Source organism: Phyllostomus hastatus, unplaced genomic scaffold (assembly GCF_019186645.2).
Source record: "Phyllostomus hastatus isolate PE091 unplaced genomic scaffold, TTU_PhHast_1.1 phas_contig_65, whole genome shotgun sequence".
Lineage (NCBI taxonomy): Eukaryota > Metazoa > Chordata > Mammalia > Chiroptera > Phyllostomidae > Phyllostomus > Phyllostomus hastatus.
Genome location: NW_025333932.1, coordinates 9,786,348 through 9,810,222, shown reverse-complemented (window position 1 = coordinate 9,810,222; position 23,875 = coordinate 9,786,348). Strand labels below are relative to the sequence as shown.

At 41.1% G+C, this 23,875-nt stretch overlaps 1 protein-coding gene across 4 annotated transcripts in view; it reads left to right on the top strand.

Moving 5' to 3' along the window:
- Nucleotides 1-861: 861 nt before the first annotated feature.
- PAG1 (phosphoprotein membrane anchor with glycosphingolipid microdomains 1) overlaps nt 862-23,875 on the top strand; it is a 138,483-nt gene continuing 115,469 nt past the window's right edge. For all 4 annotated transcript variants that reach the window (XM_045849420.1, XM_045849417.1, XM_045849419.1 and 1 more), the window contains exon 1: nt 862-1,290. The gene's annotated coding sequence lies outside the window, so the exon portion shown is untranslated. The remainder of the gene's footprint in view (nt 1,291-23,875) is intronic.

The following is a 23,875-nucleotide window of genomic DNA, read 5'->3' as shown; positions in this document are numbered from 1 at the left end:
TTCAAGCTTCTGAAGTTGTAATGACCAGCCAAGATAGACAACCATTGTCCTCTGAATTCCAGCTTTTTTCGACTTTAAATAATTTTAAATTTTCAATTACAGTTGACATAAAGTATTATATTAGTTTCGGATGTACAACCCAGTGATTAGACATTATATAACTTACTAAGTGATCACCACAATAAATCTAGTACCAATCTGACACCATACATAGTTACTACAATATTACTGACTACATTATCTGTGCTGCACTTTACATCCTGCAACTATTTTGTAACTACCAATTTGTATTTATTTTTTTAAAACAAATTTTTATTAATGTTCGACTACAGTTGTCTCCATCCCACCACCACTCCCCCCTCTACCCATCCCCACCTCCCACCCTCAATCCCACCCCCAATCCCACCCTCCTTTGGCTTTGTCCATGGGTCTTTTATAAATGTTCATTTACTACCCAATTTGTATTTTTTAATCCCATCACCCTTTTCACCAGTTCCTAAATTCCAGCTTCTTAAGGTTAAGCTATAACTTGAGTTACATTGACTTTTATGGGCTTGCCCAGGCCCTAAGGACCAATTAAACAGTGCTGTTTAAGGGACAGTAGGCTCCGGGGACAAACGAATTTCAACCCCCACAGTTTTAAGCTAATCAAATTCAAGTCGGGAAACTTTCGGTACCAGTAGCAAGCAAGTAGGGGACGACACTGGGTGCGCTTCAGCGCCCCTCAACCAGAGCCTAGCCCTTGTCCCTCCCCTTCTCCTCCCCCTCTCCAAACCGCCCCGCCCCTCCCGGCTCGCCCCGCCCCCCTGGTGACGCGCCGTAGCGGCCGGCTCCTGCGCACTCTCACCCGCGCCTCCCAGCCTCTGCTCCACGACACTGTCATTCTCCGCTGCGCCCCGATCGGTGCAGACTGCAGTTCCCTCCCTCCTTTCGTCCTCCCCGGCGGGCCTGCGAGCTCAAGATGTGACCGAGCCTAAGAGTGGGCTGGCGGCTCTGCGGCAGCAGTTCCTCGGCTTCTGTCTGGCCGCGTTCCCTGCGCAACTGCGATTCCCTCGGAGCGGGAGACGGAGACACGCACCAGGGACTCGGAGCGCGCCCTCCGGGCCGGTGCATCCGCAGCAGCTCCCGCATCTGCAGCCACCAGGGCCCCGCAGAGCTGAGAAGGCTAGAGCAGAGAGGAGCCACTGGCCTCGCGCAGCTTAGCGCGATCCCCCAAGAAGGCGCCTGTCTGCTGCGTCCCAGCTAGTTGACTGCAGTTTCTGAAGTTGGAGGCAGCCGTGAGGAGGAGAGGTTGGTTTTTATCATCTTCGTGTCTTGGGAAGCTGGGGTGGCACCTCTTGTTAGCTGGGCACCAGCTTGGGGAGGTCAAGGTGCCAGACGCGGACACGCACGCGGGAGAGGCCGCGGTCCAGCGGGCTGGCTCCAGCCTCGGCGGATGTGCCAGCTGGAAACGTGCAGTGCGAGGACAGGTGCTCCCAGGGCACTGCGCCCGCTGCCTATGACACATTCCGCTCGTCTCCACTGTGCGTACGAGGGAAGGGGGCAGAAGGTGCAGTGTCTGATCACCTCTGTCCTAATTCATTGGAGGAGCGCCTCCTGTAATATTCCTGGGGGCCATAGATCTTTGGGGTAGGAGCTAAGCCTCCAGGTTTCCCGCGCATCTCACTTCAGTCTTCCCTTAGGCAGAAGTTGACAACGTCTCCATGATTGAACTTACCCAGTCCTTTGGTGGGGCGGGGTTGGGGGGCAATTTATATGTCAACCCAGCGTTTTGTACAATAAGGCGAAAGCAAGAGAAATCCGACCTGTGTATGTGATTTCATACACTTGAAGAATGTGGGCAAGTCTCAAAGAAATAGATATGGATGACACTTGAGTTTTCACCCTGACCTGCGCCTCTTATGTAAGGTCTGGATAACTCTGTCTCTGCAATGGCTGCAGCTGTGACTCCCCATACTATTTGTTTAAGGTCCAATTTGAACAGAAGTTAATGAAAATGCTGACATAATATCCCGGCCTGCGGTCTGAAACAGAGAGCACTCTTCAGATTGGAGTGTCTTCTCCTAATAGGGAGCATGCGAAGAAAAAACCAGTATATTTTTCAAGGCAGTTCCAGGAATTAGACACACAAGTCATGTTTTAAAATAGCATGCATTGTGCAGAGAGCTTGCAGAAGATCCCTTTGAACATATCCCCTTTGTTTTAGAAAAAATGGAAATTGGTCATGCCAGACAATTGTTGAGTCTGAAAGTTAAGTGCACTGATGGGTTTAATTGTCTTAATAAACAAAGAGCATGATTTATAGATAGCTTCCCTATTTTGAAGAATAGAAATTTTTAATCTTTCTTTTTCATCTCTCCCCTAGAGATTCCTTTTGAGCAGACCAGTTGATCATCATCATTGATGTTTAATATTTAAGTTAATTAAATTTGTAAAAGGATTCTTTGAAATACCGTATAGTACTGTGGTGACTAAGACAGTGAATATTAGAAATAAAGAGACTATTCAGATTACTTAATATAGAAGTCATTCATTTAACCAAATATAACATTAAGATTCTATCTATCTATATAAAATTTGGATTTGTAATAATTGTTCAAATAAAAACTCATGGGTACATTTTAATGTAAGACTTATTTAAGTAATCTTTTGGAGGGGAAAAAGCACATTTATTTATAGTATTCCAGGATATAGAACAAGATGAGCCAGTTATAGGAACCTCATTTAAAAACATATTATAGTTTTTTAAAGAATTCTTAGAATACATAAAATATTATTTCAAAGGTTGAAAAGTTAGTCTAGTCAACACATTGTGTTCGGAGAGTATCCATGGCTTATCTCTGAAAGAGATTACATCCAGGCTTGGGATCTCAAGCAGGCCAACCCCCACCCCCCCACACCCCCCCCACCCCCCACCCCCCCGCCAGCCCCAAGCATTGCTACATTGTTGTTAGGAAAACAGACTAAGGAGGTGGAATGATGGCCCTGTTACCATCTGTTTGAATCTAGGTAAGTACCTAAACTCTGTGCCTCAGTGTCATCATCTGTGAAATGGAAATGACAGCAGCCTCTCCCTCATTGGATTGTGCTGAGGATTAAATGAGTTCATAGTGTGAAGCTATTGAACCAGTGTCTGGCATATGAAACTGGGTAAAATGATCATTGTTAGGGGAGGAAATGGACAGTCTGGATGACAGTGAATGACTGCTGATGGAGGTGAACAGAATCAGTGCACAGGTACAATAGGGGATGGAGTACACGCATTTCCTAGGTACCTTCCAGGGATGCAGACACTGGGTAGTGTCTGACTTCCTACTTCCTGCAGTTCCTCATTGGAGATGGGGAAACTGAAACCCAGCAAGATCAAACAGTAGAAATCAGATTTGGGATCTTAACCCGTGTCTGTTGTTTCAAACCCTGTTCTATTAAACCCTGCTGCCTCAACTTGCCCAGTGATGTCTCCATCTCTCCTCTTCTCATCCTCATTAGAGCATAATGAAATAAGTGCAATATTACCTTCAATTTACAGATGAGAATGTTGAGGTTACATATTAAAGTGCTAACAGCACTCACATCATTCTCTGTGATGGGGTGTTATTGCTATTATCATAATTAATATTTAATAACTCACCCACCATTGCAGGTGGGTGAGGCCCCATCAGGTACAGGAGTGCTCTCCTTCAGTTTGAATTCTCTCCGTGGCTTTTTACTTCCTTACTGGTCTATTCAGCAAGTCAAGAAAATAAAATTGGTATGAGGTTACAACTCACAGTGGAGGCTGGGTTCCCAAGCAGTCATGTCATCCCTGAGTGGGACTTTAGTCCCAGCCGGAGAACTCCCAGGGACAAACAGAGAAAAAGCTCTGGCACTTTGCTGTACATTGTACTGTCTGTTCAGAACTGGGAGAAATTTGTGCCTTACCTTAAATAAGCATGGTGACCCTCAGCCTTCACATCTGTGTCATGGGGAGCAGTGTGAGGGGCCTTTACAAGCAGCACTGTCCAAACCAGGTCCATGGACTGTTGGACATCTCACCTGACTGCCAGAGGCTGGGAATGATTGATATGCCAGGGTTTTTGTGACTTTCTTAGGTTACCATCCAGATACTACATAGTGTTCTGGCCCTTAGAAAATGTTGACTCTTTTTTCTAGATATTAAAATCATATTGCTGTATAAGGCACATACACAACAGACCACTCACAGACTGATTCAATATTTAATTACACCTGTGAGCTAATGCATCCTGCACTGTGAGTACTTCAAGACAGATGTTCCAAGTTGGCTTTCTTTTTCAAAAATGAAAACTCTCTGTACAGTGACTGTAGTTAATAATACTGTGTTGTATATTTGCAAGTTGCTAAGAGAATAGTCCTGAGAAGTTCTCCTCACAAGAAAAAAAAAGCAGTAACTGTTTGGATGTTAACTAGACTTATTGTGATGAATATTTCTCAATATATACAAATGTACGTTGTACACCTGAAATTAATATAATGATATATGCCAATTATAGCCCAATTTAAAAATAAAATGAAATAAAATTTCTCTGGGAGAGAGCTTCCAGGAGGATACCTCTGTGTGCTTGGGGACACACCACCACAGATGCAGTGTACCAGAGAAAGGGCTTACCTGATATCGGCAGAGGCTTTCTTCATCTCTGAATTATCTCCTGCTTCACATCTAGCCCTCTTTTTCAGAGTACAGAGATTCCCCTTTTACTCAATCAATAGGTTTCAAATGCTCCTCTGTTTTAGGTTATTCCATAGTAAAACCTTCCCTAATCCCTTTTGAGATTTCAGGTGGATCCATAATATACTTTTAACAATTCTTCAGACTTTACATATAGTTCTGTTTTATTTCTTGTCTGTATCATCTACTTATTTGTTTATCTGTGGCCACCTCCAAATTTCTGAATCACTTTCCTCTGACATCCATCTTTCTCCTGCTATGAACATGGAGAATAAATGCAAACTACTTTTAATATGGACATAAGTGAGTGAGGATCATTTACTCTCTTCAGTCACCTATGATTTTGAATAATTTTCACTTTGGATGTCAGGAGTCAGGAGCTGATTTTTTCTGGAAATCTTGCCTCATACATCTCTGAGCCATGTGTTGCAGGGTTGTACAAATTTCTGGTTATGCACTTCATATGTGGTATGACAGAGACAGTCCTTCAAGGCTAGGACATTGCTGAGTTCGAGAGCACAGGGTGGGTGTGGGGGGAAGACAGCTCTGAATGTGATTTATCTGCCACATCTCTAGTCCTTACTGGCCCTGCCTCTTGAATAAGAATTGGAATGAATCACTAACACAGAGGACTTATTGCATGCTGGCTACCATGCTAAGAATTCTACATTTAGTATTTACTTTAATCCTCAGAGTGACTTTATATGGTAGTTACTTTACTTCATTATCCGCTTCTGCAAAAGTGGAAACAGTGGACCAGAAAAGTCAGTGCCCAGAGTCAGGGCCATATGAGGAGGCCTGGGCTCCTTACAGGGCATCTACGGCCTCCAGTTTTAGGGTCTTCATGGTAGTTAAACTATGTTGCATAGAGGTCCTGTGTTGTACTTCTCAAAATAATCCTACACTATCCCTGGGTACCTGCAGTGACTCTGGGATAGAGCTAAAGAGATATTGGAAGGCATATGTCTTCCTTCTTGCCCACTGCCAGCAGCTGCCATTGACTATCTTCTACATATCTTGGTAGAGAAAAGCTTAAGCTTAGTTCATGCAATGAGCTCAAAAAAGACAGCCATGTTAGCATCGTGAAATAGGAAGCACAAAGCCTTCAACTAATAATGGGACATACTGGAGGGGCATGTTAACTTTATCTGTGTTTGGGGTCATGTACTTGCATCATTCTCCTTAAAGAAAGAAGTGTAGAGACCTGAGATTTTTCTTGGGTGATTTTAAAAAAAAAGTTATGTAAATCAAAAAAAGTAGCAGTAATGAACATACTACAGTAGTGTCATGTGTCATTCAGAATGAGACTAAGGTTTTTAAAGTAAATGAATACATATGTCTAACCAGTAAGGTTCCAGAGTGTTGTCTTGGAATGAGAATATTGCATCAACTCTGTGTGCAATATAGACTCTCTAACTACAGTCCAAATATAGAACTTAAAACCAACTTGCAATATTTTCAAAACTGTTGTCCTGAACCCTACCTCCCCAATTTTTTCTTTTTAAAAAAATTTTATTTTAATTGTTGTTGCAGTACAATTTTCTATCTTTTACTCCCACCCCAGCCCACCCACCCAGCCCTCCCCTCCTCCCTCCCATTTCCACCCGCCCCTAGTTTTTTGTTCCTGTAAACCCTTCCCAATTTTTTCTTAATTCTACCTCAGGACCAAACATTTATCCAATAAGTTCTTCACGTCCCTAGGGTTTGAGTTGTTGTTTTGTTGTTATAATATTTTATCATATTATGTTGCTATCTCATCCACTCCCCTTCTTTGATTTTTTTTAGGACTATACAATTTTTAAACCTGTGAGTGACTAAAAATTTATGAAAAATTCAACTTTCTAAATGTAGACTTTATTAAGAGGACAGGGAAGTTAGGCCTAACTGAGGTCCTTTACTGAAAACAGAGCCCTTGAAACCTTATGGAGTAAGCAAGTAAAAAAAGTGGTTTTTTAATTGATCAGCAGCCTTGTATCTTCCTCTTTCATTTCATAGGACATAGTCCCCATGTACCAAAATGATCATGTGATCATTTGCTTGTACGTGATCAACTTAAACTGATGTTCTAAAAGTGCCAAAATGTGTGACTCAGTTAGCATGGCCATCATCTGTTTTACTCTTCCAGGAGCCCCAGGGTTGCATATGAAGCCATTCCGTGAATTTATTCTCTAAGAGATTTATCCCCTAAGACTTACCTGATCAGATGAGTCCTAGGGCTACTGGTCTAACTGTATTTGTGATGCAGTCATTACTGTTCACATTGCTTCTGCTCACCCCTGCCCTTCACCCCCACCCGGACTCATCCCTGCATCAGCCCTCTGTGATCAAACATGCAGACATGGTATATGAGGACACTGTGATGTTGAGGCAGCTCATATTGTAAGTAGAGGCAATAAAACCACACAAGACAATTTTTTTAATTAACAAAAAATCCAGTCTATAACATAGCTTCATACCCAGAACACCACAACCTCTGCATTCAGCACTTGGCAACTACATCCCGATTGGCCTTTCTGTTTTCCCTGACAGTTTCTGAGGAGGGCTGTGAACCTTCAGTTCCCATAATCAGTCACTAGCAGTTTGGCAGTGTTGGAGTAAAATTTAGCGGGAGTGATGTGTACTCATCTCTGCCCTTATCAAGTACATACATATTGATCTGACACCAGGCATGTTGTTGGATGAGGCAACCTCAGACGTAAGAAGATTCCTATCACTGCCCTCAAGAATCTCAGTTTTACCAGGGGAAACGACTAGAGCAGCAGTTGGAATCAGGGCACGAAAGATGCTAACTCTGCAGGGGTCCCTGACTCCATGGAAGGACTTTCCCAACGACTTGGGGCTGGGTCTGAGTCGGAGGGGACCAGGCAGCTGAAGATGCCGGTGGGATGACAGAAACCATTGTGAGCACAGGGAACAGAGTACAGTTGAATGAAGGTACCAGAGAGGGCAGCTGACCCTGGAACAGCCATCCATCCATGTAACTGGGCACATGGCATGTGGTGGGCAAGGCCAAAGGTGGAGAGCGAGGCTGCAGCCACTTTAAGAATGGGCTTATGGGCCACATTTGGTCCAGATGAATTTGAGCAGTTAGGTTATTTAGTGACAATTCACTTAGAATGGTCACTCTGTGTTTTGTAGAGAATGGATGGGGGTGGGGGTGCAGAAAAGAGAAGCCTATGAAAAAGCTGTTGAATCCTAATGCATGTTTAATGTCTAAACTCAGACTGATAGGAGTGGGGATAGGAGGAAGAGGGATGGTGATGTTAGGGTGACTCCCAGGTTTCTGGCTTGAGTAATTAGATGGACGCAGGGGCCATTGGTCATGACAGTGAATACAGAGAATGGAGCAGTTGCAGGAGAAGATGATAAATGCATTTGTAGGTGTGAGACTCCAGGGCTGAGATTCAAGCAGTGGCACCAGCCAGTGATTCTGGAAATCAAGACTTAGACTGAGCTGGAAATACAGGCTTGCATTTGAAAGTTGTTGTTGAGATTGTGATCTGCCTGGGAGAATGCACAGGATGAAAAAGATATGGGGGACAGTAAGATTAAATGAGAGAAGTTTCTGACAAGTGTTTGGACACAAACTGGCATAAGCCAGAGGTAAGGCAGAATAAGGTGCTTGATGGGATGGAAGCTGCTGACAAAAGGAGTGCAATGGAAAGAATAGGCAGGGAGCAAAGGGACAGGTCTGACTGTTCATTTGCTTTGTCCCCACAGATGACAGTGGCTGTTTCTGATGTGGCTGCAGTGCCTGACAGTAAACATTAGGACCTACTTTGTGAAAGGAGAGTGGGAGTGGGGGTAAAGGAAAGGAATAAGCAATAAAATCATGACTAAAGCATTATCCTAGATTTTAAGCCACTTATAGGATAGAATTGTCATCTGTTTTCCTTTTTCATTCATGTTTCTCCTTTGTGGAGAAAAATGGGCACCTGGGAAACTTGGAAGAATGAAAGAATCACTTCCTTCATGCCCAGAGTGCTTGGTTCTCCAAAGCAGGCACATCTTAGCATATGTGTGAATGAGCACCCCAAAAGGGAAAGTGATAAATGACATTAAACAGTTTACAGAACCTAAGCTTTTATCATGGCCATAGCATCTTAAGAGCTTTTCGACCTTTTGAACCAATCCTTTTATAGTTATTAAGGAACCTTTTGGCTCATTGGTTTATTTGAGATATATTGAGTGCAGTTTCCTATAATTTTCACTTGTCTTATAAAAAGAGGCCTCATTATGTTATAAAGAGAGTGGAGCATTTGAGGATAGTGGAAATGATCACTATGTGTTTTAGTTAATACCATGCATTTCAGCCCTTGCCCATTTTGTCCTTTAATTTTGACCTAAGGCAAAATTACTCCCATTAAAGAGATGAGGGCTGAGATACAGGGTTCAGATGGCTGCATAGAGAGAACACAGCTAGTAAATGGTAGAGGTCCTAGGACCCAAACAAGGTATTTCGACTTCAAATTCTGGGTTCCTGTCACTCCATCACATTGCCCATGTCTTTGTGAATAACTGCTCAAGAAAATTAGGAGGTGGAATATTTAAGAGACTTTTTTATTAGTCTGCTCAATGTACCAACATTTATATTTAATGGACCACAGGTTACTTATGCAAATGTATGTGATTAAGTTAAACTGTGGAAAAATCTTTTTTTCACAAATTAATCTTTTTTTTCCATTATCTTAAAAGCTTTAAAAAAGGATCTGAGTTATAAATAAAAGATCTCAACATTTTATTTTACCTTTTTAAGATTATTTATTTATTTTTAGAGAGAGAGGGAGGGAGGGAGAAAGAGGGAGAGAAACATCAATGTGTGGTTGTCTCTCATGTGGCTACCTCTAGGGACCCAGCCTGCAACCCAGGCATGTGCCCTGACTGGGAATCGAACCAGAGACCCTTTGGTTCTCAGCCTGCGCTCAATCCACTGAGCTACATCAGCCAGGACAGGTTTCAGTATTTTAAACTGCAAAATTATTGTAGCTAAACTTGCCATTTGCACTACAAATGAAATTTATTTTTTAGTTGTTTCAATGGCTGTTGTATGTGAAAAGCATTCTATCTGTACATGTATACGTGTATGTATATGAAACAAAAATCAGCCAAATTAAGTTTAATCTGTTGGCTCTCCTTTCATAGTATGCTTGGATTCTCCAAATGCATTAAGTGGTGTAGCTTGGTTTATCTTGCCAAAGCAGCTATCATATTACCCATTTAATGCCAATGAATTAAAGCATTTGTCTTTTTCTTAAGCAGTGTAAAATGATGCAGGGTAAATCTAAAGGGTTTATTTTAGTTTTACAACATGTATTTTGGCTCCTGATATTCTATAATTATGATTTAAGTAATGAGTAATGTTGCTACTGTTAAAGCAGTATTTGCTATTCATACACAGTAGTGTTAAATCATAAAATGTGACTGGAATTTTATGACTGAAAAGTTTATGATGCTATATTTTATTTATTTTAAATTTATATTTTTATATTTTATTTCACAAAAAAAAATCTATGAGCTGTGCTAAATGGCAATTTCCAGATGAAAGCAATTTCTAGTGAAATGCTAGTACCAGCACTTATCCTTAAATTTCAATTTCAAGTTTTGTGGTGCCAATTTTCTATTTTAGTTTTAGTAGAAAAAAAAGAATCTAAAAGGGCTTATGTCCTTTTGTTTTTGTGATATTAAGTGGATTGACCTTTTGTTTTTAGTGCTTATTTTAAAAAATAACCATACGCTTGTAAAGTTTTTTAAGTTTTATACATTTACACAATGGAATTCTATGCAGCAGAAAGAAAGAAGGAGCTCCTACCCTTTGCAACAGCTTGGATGGAGCTGGAAAACATTATGCTAAGTGAAACAAGTCAGACAGCGAAAGACAAATACCATATGATCTCACCTTTAACAGGAACCTAAACAACAAAACAAAGAAACAAGCAAAATATAACCAAAGACACTGAAATAGAGGACAGGCTGACAGTGACCATAGGGGAGAGAAGAGGGAATTTCAGGGGACAATGGGAAGGGTTCACAGGAACAAATTTAAAGGACATATGGACAAAAACTCGGGGGAGGGTGGTAATGGGAGGGAAGTGAGGAGGGTTGGGGGGGTAATTGGGAGTAAAAGGGAGAAAACTGTACTTGAACAGTGATTAAAATAGAAAGAAAGAAAATACAAAAAAAATGTTTGCTGACCATCAGAGTTCTAGTAATTATCATTACACATGGTGTATTGTGATAGCCTTGTTCAGTATAGTTAAGAAATCACAATATAGGCATATGGAAATTTAAATAACAATAAAAAGTAATGTGATATTTTATATGTGATTTTATATTTATAGTAATATGTGAGGAAACTTGAAGTGAAATGAGAATTGATTTGGTCATTTCATGCTTCATGTTTCCCAATTTTATCCCAGTGTAAATATGATAATCAGGGCTTGGAGTTAGTATTCTGTCGAGGCAATTTGACATTACTGTACTTACATTATTCACTACCAAGATGAATAGTTAAGCTACATTCCCTACTAATCTTTCCATGAGTATGTATTTTAATATTATGTTCTAGGAGTTCTCATTTTCTAAAAAGACTAATTAAATTGCCTATACTTCTTTTTTCCTTTCTATTGAAGTTCATTCAGACATTTTTATGTTATGTATACTTGACATGATGGAACATGTCTAAATTAGTCATCTAATTTGAATACTATAATTATGTGTGCAGTGAGGGCTTGATTGAATAGAGAGCTTTTGCATTTTAGCTCTTAGTGGATTTAGGAATTACATGCTTAATTTAATATTTCAGAGTCCTAAACCTGCTTCTGTTTACCAATAGGCATATAAAGAAAAATGTAAATATTTTTACAAACAAAATTTGAAAAGATACACTTCCTTTTCACATCTTAGGAACTGACACTGTGTGTGTGCTGTAGGTTTTTCTTATGTGCCCAAATGGTTGATGTTGAGATTAGTAGTATATACCTTTGCTTTCCTAAGAAAAACTAAAAATGTTTTGGAGTAAAGTGTTATGAATCTTGGTAAATATTTAGACATAGCTGGATAGTGTCAAGAATATTTTATCTTTGCTTTATTATGTAATAGTCACTCTGCCCAAAATGTGCCTCTTGAACTTTAGCATCAGTGGGAAATGTTCAATATTGTCAAAGTAGAATTGAAACTAAAAATTTGGAGTCTTGTGAAAAGCATACAATATGGGTAACAGCTTTTCAGGCTCTCGGCTGGGATTTAAAACAAGATTGCTAAGTACTGTGGCTGTTGAGAAAAATAAAACACTCAGTATTAAACTTACACTTAATTTAATGGTTTCTGCCTCCACAGTTCTTTTTTTTTTAACGCTAATTTTTTTTTAAATTTTATTTATTTATTTTTAGAGAGGGAAGGGAAGGAGGTAGAGAGGGAGAGAGAGAAACATCAATGTGCGGTTGCTGGGGGTCATGGCCTACAACCCAGGTATGTACCCTGACTGGGAGTTGAACCTGCGACACTTTGGTTCACAGCCCACGCTCAATCCACTGAGCTATGCCAGCCAGGGCTGCCTCCACAGTTTTTAACCTTACAACTGGTTGAGTTATTTGCTAATAGTAGCAGGTCAAGAAACAAATTATTATAGATCTTTTCTTTTAATAAATATTCAATAGCATTTTCAAAATTGTTCTCCTAGATACAATTTACAATGAAAAGCCCAGTGTTTCTTCTCTGCTGTTTGATAGCCACAGGCCATTTGGCATGTGGTCCCTTCTCTTATGTATTTTCTGTATGTCTTAAAAATTGTCAGCCTTGGATGAGAAGAAGCCTTTTCCATCTTTACAGTTACAAAGGAGAATACAAACCATTTCTCCTTTGCAGGTCTCCCCATAATGTGACAAGGCCTGTGGTCACAGAATCATCATTTGCTAACATACACTAACATTTGCTCTTCTTTCTCCATGTTCTCACCAGCTTAAGGAAGTGATAATGTGAAAGATGTTGTTGAAGTGTGAACATACCAGTTTGGTTCAGTCTGTGTCATATTCTATTTAGAGCTGTGGTTCTCAACCATGGGTGACTTTGCCCCCCCACAGACATTGGGCCCTCTGAGGACATTTTTGGTTGTCACAGTAGGGATGGGAGTACTACTGGCTCTGGTAGGTAGAGGCCAGGGGTGCTGCTATCCATTCCATGGTACACAAAACTGGCTCCTAGAGGAGGAATCTGACCCCAAAGTGCTGAGGTCGAGAGGCCCTGATCTAGAGGGTGGGGTATATTTGTTAAATTTACTTTAGATTGTTTAAGCAAATGGAAATGTAGTAGATGGTTCTGGCGAAAGAAAAAAAATCATTGCATTCGATAGTCATTTATTGAATACCTACTAGGTCCTGAAAGTATTATCAGGAAGGCTGTGACATAGCCCCAGAGCCCAGGAGTTTACATTCTCTTTGCAAGATGACTGGTCAATAAAATACTACTGTTTGATACCATAAACCCTGTAATTAGAGGGGCCTGCATGGTATTCTAAAATAGAAACAGATTTTATTTCCTACATATAAGGGAATATCTGGAAGAAATCATGTTCTCTGTCTAGATGTAATATTAGTCATTTGTGGGTGAAATTGCTCACTTTCCCATAATCATTAATAGGTCCGATTTCTTGCCCACCTCCCCATTTCCACTGGTACTAAATTGAAATATCAGAAAAATACCAGGAGATATTGACAAAAGAGTGTTACTTTAGAAATTTAGAATATTTGTTTTTCTAAACATCTTCATTCAGGTATAGCATATACCTTAAGTCTCCCGCTGTAAGTGTATAATTCACTGATTTGTAATAAACTTTCAGAATTTTGGAGCTGTCATCACAGTCCAGTGCTGTGCTGCATGTGGCCACTCTGATTTCCACTGTCAGCCCCAGCCAACTGCTAACATTCCTGGCTTTTCCTCTTTTATGTCTCACTTTCTAGCTCTATAGATCTGTCTTTTAGAAAATCTCTGAACAATGAATTTGGAGTATTGATTTTTACAATTAAAATATAGTTTGATATCTTATTTTTGAAGGTCAGCATCACATTTATATTTTTCATGTTACCTGTGCCATAGCTGAGCTACAGTGTAGGCTGGACATACTTAGTCATCGGAACTGCACAATGAATAAAGTGAAACTGTGGGAAAGACAAGAAAAGCACATGTGTTTTCTGCAGCATAGGGGCTGCATTACATGTATGTGGTATTTTTAAAAAGCCCATTCTTCAGCTTTGTCTTGTTTTATTCCTGGTAAATCTGTCTACTAAGGTAAATTTGTAGAAATGCCTGAAAAGCTGAGGTCAGGTCAATACTAGCATGATGTAGGGAAAGTATGGAAGGATTAAATCCAGAGAACTCACCTGTCTGGGGACCTGTGTATGGGTCAACAATCCCTTAGCCAAAAGCAAACCCTTTGGGGACAAATGTCTTTCAGAATTCAGCTTTTAGGAAGGCAATATAGTTCATTCACTGTACATTAGGTAATACTCTCATGGGATTTGGGAAACAGTAATTTCTATAGAAAAGTTGATGAATATTCACATTTTGTTGCACAAAAAAAGACCAAAAAACCTCATGTCAGTTCAGGTCAGTTTTGGGGGCAAATTTATTTGGTAGCACAGGAACAAAGAAACTGTTTTCAGAAAATTTTACTTTTCAAAATTGTGGAAAAATTTTTGAACCTGTCCTAATTTTTCCCAAGATATTTTATTCCCAATAGTTGTTCCATCCTCTTCCCAGCTCCAGCCCTCCCATCTCCTCTGCACACCCACCCCCACACTTCATACAACTTAGCCGTGGTTGAACTTGTCTTTTTTTTTCACATCATTGACTTCCCAGCAGACTTGACAAAATGCCAAGTTAGCAGTTCAGTTTCCGTGGATGAAGGCCAGGTATGAATGTGATGGCCACCAGACCTGCATTCCCTTGCGGTTTGTGGTTTCCCCTCCCTGCTGTGGGTCTGCACTGTAGTCATGTTCATCTACCCCAGCCCCCCACAAGGCCCAGGGCCCCAGAAGATGAAGATGGTTTTGTTAAGTCAATATGAAGTCATTGAAGAAAATCCCTAAGGTAATGGAGGTGGCTGTTACCAGATGGCCCCAGACTCATGCTTCAGAACCTCCACACCCATCACAGAACCTTGGGCAATGAGACCAAACAGCTATAGGGAGAGAGAAAAACCAAAGCAGAAAATCCATGAAAGTAAATTCTCTAGAGATGAAGTTATTTAGAATTTAAGAAAGGTAAAGATATGAAGAAAATGGCATGGAGTTCTTCATTGGGCTTACAACTTAGAAGCGGGACAACCACTCAAAGCAAGACATTTCAGACTTGTTCCAAATTGTTAAAAAATCTGCATGGTCACATTATATAATTTTGTCCATTCAGCAAGCCTTGTTAGTCTTCATGATAAATTTCATATCTCTGTTAATTTTCATATTCCATTAGAGGTACTTAGCAAATTGTATCTGCGGCTGTGGGTTTTAACTGGTTTTCCATGGACTTCTAAGCTACAGATCTATTAAGAGAGGGAGTGAATACTTCAACCAATGTGTGAAATTTGCTTTTGTTGCGTGTGAGTATTCATGCTCTTATGGCAATATTACTTAGGCAGAACATACTACAGATTGTGGACCCATTTACAAGCAAGGGGACACAATTTCTACAAATTGGAGGATATTGCAGAGAGTGGTATTGTGCCAGTGTCAAAGAAAAATTGTGCGTTTGTAGGGACATCCAAGAATTTTGCCTTCGGAGGGCTCATACCATTGTCAATGCAGTTAAGTTCGTAAAGACCCTGTGAGCTCAAGGCTTTTTTTCCCCCAAGTGTGAATACACTGGTAGGTTTTTCTCCTTGTCATTCTTGTTTAAACAGCGTTTTTGTGCTTCATCTGATTTCCAGTTTCTGCTTATTTAAAATTATTAAAGGAACTTACAGACATGGGCAAAGAAACATGGGAGCAGAATATTTCTATGTTTTCATATTTTTCCACCTTTACAGATATCTCAACCAAAACTAGAATGAAGTGTTCATATATCTTTTTTATTTTTTTATTTTTTTTAAAAAAACCTGTGAGGTAAAGGTCAACCAAGTATAGGAGATGGTGGCTCTTGATGTTTTAACAGGCACTCAGGAGTGCTTCTAGGGATGGCTTTGAAGCTTCTTAATCATTTCTAAAATTTCTATCTAAAGACATTGACTTACTTATTGCCCTTTGGCCATGGAAGTCCATACCTACCTTTCCTACCACAGCCTTCACCTTGGGCTTCTTGGTTGACAGCCACCTCCTACTCCAGTGGCAGCCGGCAGCGTCCCCTTCTCAAGGATCATTTTCTCTGCTATCTCCCAACTTGAAAGAACAAAACTTGCCCTGTCTTGGTTTTGCACCTGTCTTCTCTTGCCAAGTGTCTTCCTGAGTTTGCAGACATTTCTTCTTGTTACCACATTTCCTGTTGTTAAAGACCCGACAGCCCACTGTGGCCTCCTCCACTGCAGCACTTTCTTTTTTGTTTATGAAGCCCCCCACCCTCTCTGTGCCCTTCTGCTTCCCTCTGTTAAGGTGGGGGGACACCCCATCGCTCTCCTCTTTGTATCTCTTCCTGTTTCTTTCTGGCTGCCTTCACATCCCCTTCTCTATCCTGGCCAGTGAGACCCTTGCCTGGTGGCTTTAATACATAGTGATGCCCAGAGCCCACCCCCTGTCATTGTGATTAATGTGCCCTTGGGGCCTCAGCCTTGGTGGCTTTTGAGAACTTCCAGATGATGTAGAGCCACCAGTTTAGAGGCCATGACACCTGTCCATCTGTCTGTTGTTGTAGATAATAAGCCATTAGGGAAGGAGGCACAGGAAGTTAGAAGAAGGATGGGGAAGAGATTGAACAACAACAACACTTCCTCATCCCTCTGTTTACTTCTGTGGCACCTACACCCACCTGCTGGTGTGACACCGTCTCCCCCTTGGACTGTCTTCTTATCAGTAAATCCCAGGTGGTCAGGGTAGCCCTATGTCCCCAGCAGGCCACAATGCATTTGGGATGAAATGTGCTTATGTCGTGAGGCGGGCCACCAGGGGCCTAATGTCTCTTGCATCACTTCAGCCTCTTCACTTGCAACCAACTATTTCCATTTTTCCTTTTTGTAACTCTCTGTAAACCAAAACCACATGCCCTCCTCCCTCATGGGCTTAGTTCACTTGGCAGTTACTGACGATGACACATGCAGGAGAACCAAGTAAAGTTTCTGTGCGGAAGTCTTCATGCTGTTTTTTCTTGGGGACAAAGATGGGTTGTGGGGTCTTTGCTGGGAAACTATTACGGAGAATGTAATTTTTCTGAATGAGTAGGACCAGAGAGGCCACTACTGAAACTGAACTGTCATCTCTCTATAGCTTCCTTTTATTCTTAATACACCTCTGGGTCTCTGACATCTTTCCTTACATGCTGGAATCCAGGAATTGAACACATTGCCTTCAAATAGCCACTTTACCAAGCCTCTTCTCTCAACTTTCTGAAGCCAGAACACATGTCCATTTTCCAGAACCACACAAAAGAACCTCGTGTGTGCCCATTGCTCCACAGCTTCTAACCGGACTAAGGTTAGAACACAAATGGGTTTCCAGTCCTCTCCAGACCCTAGTGCTTTATTGTTAGTGGATATTTTGTTCCAAAGACAATACTTTTATTGTTATCAGTAAGAACATTTAAGTGAGGTGATTTTGATATTTATAACAAGAATGCATAGCTGATTTATTTTAACGATGTCCCATGTGAAATTTATGGAAAATCTAGTTGTGCAAAACATAATTAATTAAAAAACAATGCTTCACTTTACAAACTACTGTGAATATATAGGAATGCCAGCTTTCTGTAACACTCTCCCCTGAGCACAGATATTGCACAAAGCACTTCTGCCCCAGGTGTCCTCATCCAGATAAGAAATGCAACTTCTCTACCTGTCAGCCTCATGCACAGTGTGGGAACCTTGCCAAGTTGTTGCAGGCCAATAATTTATCCACGCGTTCATCCATCAGCACACTGTTACAGAATTCCTCCTGTGTGCCACACACCTGACAGGCAGGGGAGAGAGCTTCCTACCCCAACTTTCCAGTGGTAGGAGACAACCTCCTAAACAAGGAAATGTCAGCAGGTGTTAGATTCTAGGCAAAGGAGTAAGTTCTATTTACGTCATTGGAGAGGCAGTTAGGAGAGTCCCTCTGAGGAGGTGGCATTTAAGGTGACATATGAATGAAACACTCAGAGCCACCAGAACTGAGAGTTCAGCCGGACAGAGCAGACTCAGGCCATCCAGGACACCAGGAGGACAGAGTTGTGGATGGGACTCGGGAATAGGGAGTGGCATGGCCAGGTTGGTATTTTAAGATGATTGCTTTGGACCAGAACAAAAGGTGAACTGGAACCAGGGACAAGGATGCTGGGGCCTTGGGCTGGACCCAGGTCCTGGCACTAGGGAGCCTTCTGAGACCAGAGAGACAGTGTACCAACTGCATATGAACATGCTGACCTCAAGCTTCGCTCTGTCTTCTGCCCTGACCCAGACTGTCCCTTGCAGCCTATCAAGGACACCCACCTTTATTTACTTGTTAAGATGCTTATTAAAATGCTGATTTCCAGACCCCAACCTGGTTTAGTGATACAGAGAGGGACCCAAGGCTTCATTAAGTGTCCAGGTGTCTGAGGCCCAGTCCATGGACAAGTTTTGGAGAAATACAGTGTCAAAGGACTGGGCTATTACTTCAGTATCCTATTTCATTCTCAGCCTCCCAGGGAGACAAGTGTGTTCTCTGCAGATTCCATATGGGAAACAGGCCAGTGTGATTGGCATCTGGCCCAGGGTCACACCGCTGGTGCGTGTTATGACTGGCCAAGTGTCTGTCCTTTTTGTACATAGCTAGCCTATGTGATGGGAAGATATCTACAAATTCAGAAAACCTCTGCAGGTTCACATGGCTCATGAGTGAATATGACCCTTCTCTTGAATCCAGGCACAAATGAAGTCCTTATGATTTTTTCCGTAAAATAAAAGACATTTTTCATTTTCACCAATAACTTTATTTTTTTGTTTTTTTTTAAATTGTTATTCTATTACAATTGTCCCAGTTTTTCTCCCTTTGCCTTCTTCCTCCCAGCCCACCCCCTGCTCACACAACCAATCCCCACACCATTGTCTATGTCCATGGGTCATTCATACATGTTCTTTTACTAGTCTCCTCTCCTTCTTTCCCCTGTTCTCCCCACTCCCCCTTCCCTCTGGCTGCTGTGAGTCTATTCCATGTTTCCATGATTCTGCTCCTATTTTGCTTGTTAGTTTATTTTGTTCATTAGATTCCTCTTATAAGTGAGACCATATGGTATTTGTCTTTCACCAACTGGCTTATTTCACTTAGCATAATAGTCTCCAGTTCCATCCATGCTATAGCAAAAGGTAAAACTTCCTTTTTTCTTTCTGCTGCATAGTATTCCATTGTGTAAATGTATCATAGTGTTTTGATCCACTCATTTACTGATGGGCATTTAAGCTGCTTCCAGTACTTCACTATTGTAAATTGTGTTGCTATGTACATAGAGGTATGTAAGTTCTTTTGAAATGGTGTTTCTGGATTCTTAGGGTATAATCCCAGTAGTGGAATTGCTGTGTCAAAAGGCAGTGCCATTTTTAATTTTTTGAGGAAATTCCACACTGCTTTCCACAGTGGATACACTGGTCTCCATTCCCACCAACAGTGTATTAGGGTTCCCCTTTCTCCACATCCTCACCAGCACTTATTGTTTGTTGATTTAATGATGGCCATTCTGACTGGTGTGAGGTGATATCTCATTGTGGTTTTAATTTGCATCTTTCTGATGACTAGTGATGCTGAGCATCTTTCCATATGTCTCTGGGCCCTCAAATGTTCTCCCTGGAGAAATGTCTGTTCTGGTCCTTTGCTTATTTTTTAATTGAATGTTTGTCTTCCTGGTTTTGAGTCATATGAATTATACATTTTGGAGATAAACCCTTGTCTGATGTATCATTGGTAAATATATTCTCTTGTAAGTCAGTTCCCTTTTCATTTTGAAGAGAGTTTCTTTAGCCCTACAGAAGCTTTTTATTTTTTTATTTTTAATATATTTTGTTGATTATGCTATTACACTTGCCCCATTTCCCCGCCTTTATTCCCCTCCACCCTACACACCACCTCCCACCCATATTTCCCCCCTTTAGTTCATGTTCATGGGTCGTATATAAGTTCTTTGGCTTCTACATTTCCTGTACTATTCTTAACCTCCCCCTGTCTGTTTTCTATCTACCACTTATGCTTCTTATTCCCTGTACCTTTTCCCTCATTCCCTCCCCTCCCCCTTCCCACTGCTAACCCTCCATGTGATCTCCATTTCTGTGATTCTGTTCCTGTTCTAGTTGTTTGCTTAGCTGGTTTTTGTTTTTAGGTTCAGTTGTTGATAGTTGTGAGTTTGTTATCATTTTACTGCTCATATTTTTTATCTTCTTTTTCTTGGATAAGTCCCTTTAACATTTCATATAATGAGGGCTTGGTGATGATGAACTCCTTGAACTTGACCTTATCTGGGAAGCACTTTATCTGTCCTTCCGTTCTAAATGATAGCTTTGCTGGATAGAGTAACCTTGGATGTAGGTCCTTGCCTTTCATGACTTTGAATTCTTCTTTCCAGCCCCTTCTTGCCTGCAGGATTTCTTTTGAGAAATCAGCTGATAGCCTTATGGGTACTCCTTTGTAGGTAACTGTCTCCTTTTCTCTTGCTGCTTTTAAGATTCACTCCTTCTCTTTAATCTTGGCTAATGTAATGATGATGTGCCTTGGTGTGTTCCTCCTTGGGTCTAAATTGTTTGGGACTCTTCAAGCTTCCTGGACTTCCTGGAAGTCTATTTCCTTTGCCAGATTGGGGAATTTCTCCTTCATTATTTGTTCAAACAAGTTTTCAATTTCTTGCTCTTCCTTTTCTCTTTCTGGCAGCCCTATGATTCCGATGTTGGAATGTTTAAAGTTGTCCCAGAGGTTCCTAAGCCTCTCCTCAATTTTCTGAATTCTTGTTTCTTCATTCTGTTCTAGTTGACTATTTATTTCTTCCTTCTGCTCCAAACCATTGATTTGGGTCCTCATTTCCTTCCTATCACTGTTGGTTCCCTGTACATTTTCCTTTATTTCCCTTTGCATAGTCTTCACTTTTTCCTCTATTTTGGGACTATACTCAAGCAATTCTGTGAGCATCCTGATGACTAGTGTTTTGAACTGTGCATCTGATAGGTTGGCTATCTCTTTGTCACTTAGTTGTATTTTTTTCTGGAGCTTTGATCTGTTCTTTCATTTGGGCCATTTTGTTTTGCCTCTGCGCCTGTTACATAGTAAAGGGTGGAGCCTTAGGTATACCAGGGCAGGGCAACCCACGTCACTTTGATTTGGTGCTGTATATGGGGGAGGGTTCTGAGAGAGAACAGTGGCACTGGGCTCTCATCTGGCCTCCAGTTACTTCCCCCACTACCCACAAGCAAATTGGGCCCTTCTGGTGCTGATTCCTGGGTGGGTTCATTTGTTACATTCTAGGACCCTACAAGCCTCTCCAATGAATTCTCCTGTGATGCTGGGAGTTTCTCCTACTGCCTCAACCCATATAGGTTTTTTAAGTCAGAGGTTTTGAGGCTTTATTTTCCTGCACTGGAACCCTGGGTTGTGCAGTCTGTCTCACTTTCCAGTTGTTCCTCCCGGTTTATCTGCACACAAATGTGGGACCACCTTGCCTGGTCTGCCAGCCACCACCTTGCCACAAGTCCTCTTTGCCCAGCTGCCTGTCTCTGTCCCTCCTATGGTCTGGATGGATGTTTCTTTTTTAACTCTTTGGTTGTCGGACTTCCATACAGTTTGATTTTCTGTCAGTTCTGGTTGTTTTTTGTTTTAAAATTTGTTGTTGTCCTTCTTTTGGTTGTATGAGGAGGCACAGTATATCTACCTATGCCTCTAACTTGGCCAGCAGTCCATAAGCTTTTTAATTTGATTTAGTCCCATTTGTTTATTTTTTTTTCTTTATGTCCCTTGCCCTTGGAGATTTATTGGCAAAAATATTGCTATGTGGATTATCTGAAACTTTATTGCCTATGTCTTCCATTAGGACTTTTATGGTGTCACGGCTTATATTTAAGTCTTCTTTCCATTTTGAGTTTATTCTGGTGTATGGCGTGAGTCGGTGGTCTAGTTTCATTTTTTGCATCTGTTTGTCTGGTTCTCCCAACACCATTTGTTGAAGAGGCTATTTTTTTACTCCTTTGTCAAATTTTAATTGACTGTAGAGACATGGGTTTATTTCTGGGCTCTCTGTTCTGTTCCATTGATCTATGTGTCTGTTCTTATGCCAGCACCAGACTATTTTGATGATAGTGGCCTTGTAGTTTAGTTTGCTGTCAGGTATTGTGATCCCTCTAACTTTATTCTTCTTTCTCAAGATTGCTAAGGCTATTTCTTTATTGATGTGGATATTTTGAGTATGTCGGCTCTCTTCTGCTATTGGTTTCTAGTGGGTAGAGGACAGGGGTGCTGCTAAACATCTTCCAATGCATAAGACAGCCCCACAGCAAAGAATTACTTGGCCAAAATGTCAGTAGTACCAAGAAACTTTGCAAAGCACTTTGACGCATTCGATCAGTCACCTCACCTTCTCCATATACTGCACAAGTCTTTTTGTGTGTGTCTCAGTTACATTTTTACCTTTCTTGAAATGATAAAGCATAATATGCCAAAAATGTCTTGTATTTTCTTCCATCTTCAATATTAAAATGGCTGCACAAAAATTCACCAATTTTGCTAATTTTTTAATGCACACTGATGTGACAGCTGTCACAATAAAATCTAACAAATTTTTTTTTGAATGAAGTTGAAGACAACTAAGCACTACTAGAGCTATTGTATGGAAAAAAACTAAATGAACTATTTGGCCAACCCAATAACTTCTTGTCCTGAATGAAAGTTTAATTTTGTTCCTTGAAGGTAGAATTTAACTCCTAGAAGGAAAACGTATATACAAAGGGAGATTTGATCTTTATAGGTCTTCCTGGGTCTTTGTTTAACTTTTTTCCATAAAGACTTTAAGAAGGTTAAAGAATGACATTTTTTTCAATCACCCATAGACCTAGAAACACAGGCATTAGGCTTCACAGAAAATTAGGATGCTTTTAGTTACCATGAATTATTTATTTTTTAAGTGCCTCTTGAACCAAGAGTTGGGAAAATGATGTTGATGAAGTCACAGAAGATTGAGGAGTGAAAAGCATGCTGATAATTAGAAATCCTATTTAAAAGCTGGCTTGAAAACACATTTGCTTAAATCGACCATCTGCCTGCCCTCATCTGAAAGTGTGAAGAAGCTTCCAGCTTTATAGGATATTGAATGGGTTTATCTGGGGAATTAATTTCATAATAAAGTTTACATTGGCCTAACTTGTAGGGAGCCTCCCTGTATTAGTTTGTCCAGGCTCCCATAACAAAATACCACAGACTGGGTGGCTTTAACAATAGATACTGATTTTCCCACCGTTCTGAAGGCTGGAAGGCCTTGGCCCTGGCCAGTGTGTCAGCAGGGCTGGTTTCCTCTAAGGCCTCTCTCCTCGGTGCACAGGTGGCTCTCCTGCTACTTTCCACATCAGATGCCCCTGGTGTCTCTCTGTGTGTCCTAATCTTTTCCTCATATAAGGACGTCTGTCACAGTGAATTAGAGCCTACTGTAAGGACCACATTTTAACTTTATTACCTATGTAAAGGCCCTGTCTCCAAATGCAGTCCCATTCTGAAATACTGGGGGTTAGGATGTCTACATATGAATTTTGGCAAACAGGATTCAGTTTATAACACCCCCTACCACCCTCTAAGGGAATATGGAGGTGGGAAGAGCATGAAAAAAGGGCAAGAAAAAATTCTCCCTGAGTAGGGTATCCTTTGTTCTGCACTGGCATGCCTCCTCTGTTGGTCCCTGTAGCATGCTGAGGGGAGGACAGGTAGGAACCATTGGCTGGCATCACCTATGACGTGTGCCCTCACTCAGTGTGAATTGCCTGACTCAGACTTGAATGCAGTTTGAATGAGCTTCCTGGATAGGTGAAGGGGCTCTGTCTCCTGCCGCTATAATGTCATGCGGAATGGGGTGGCCTTTTTG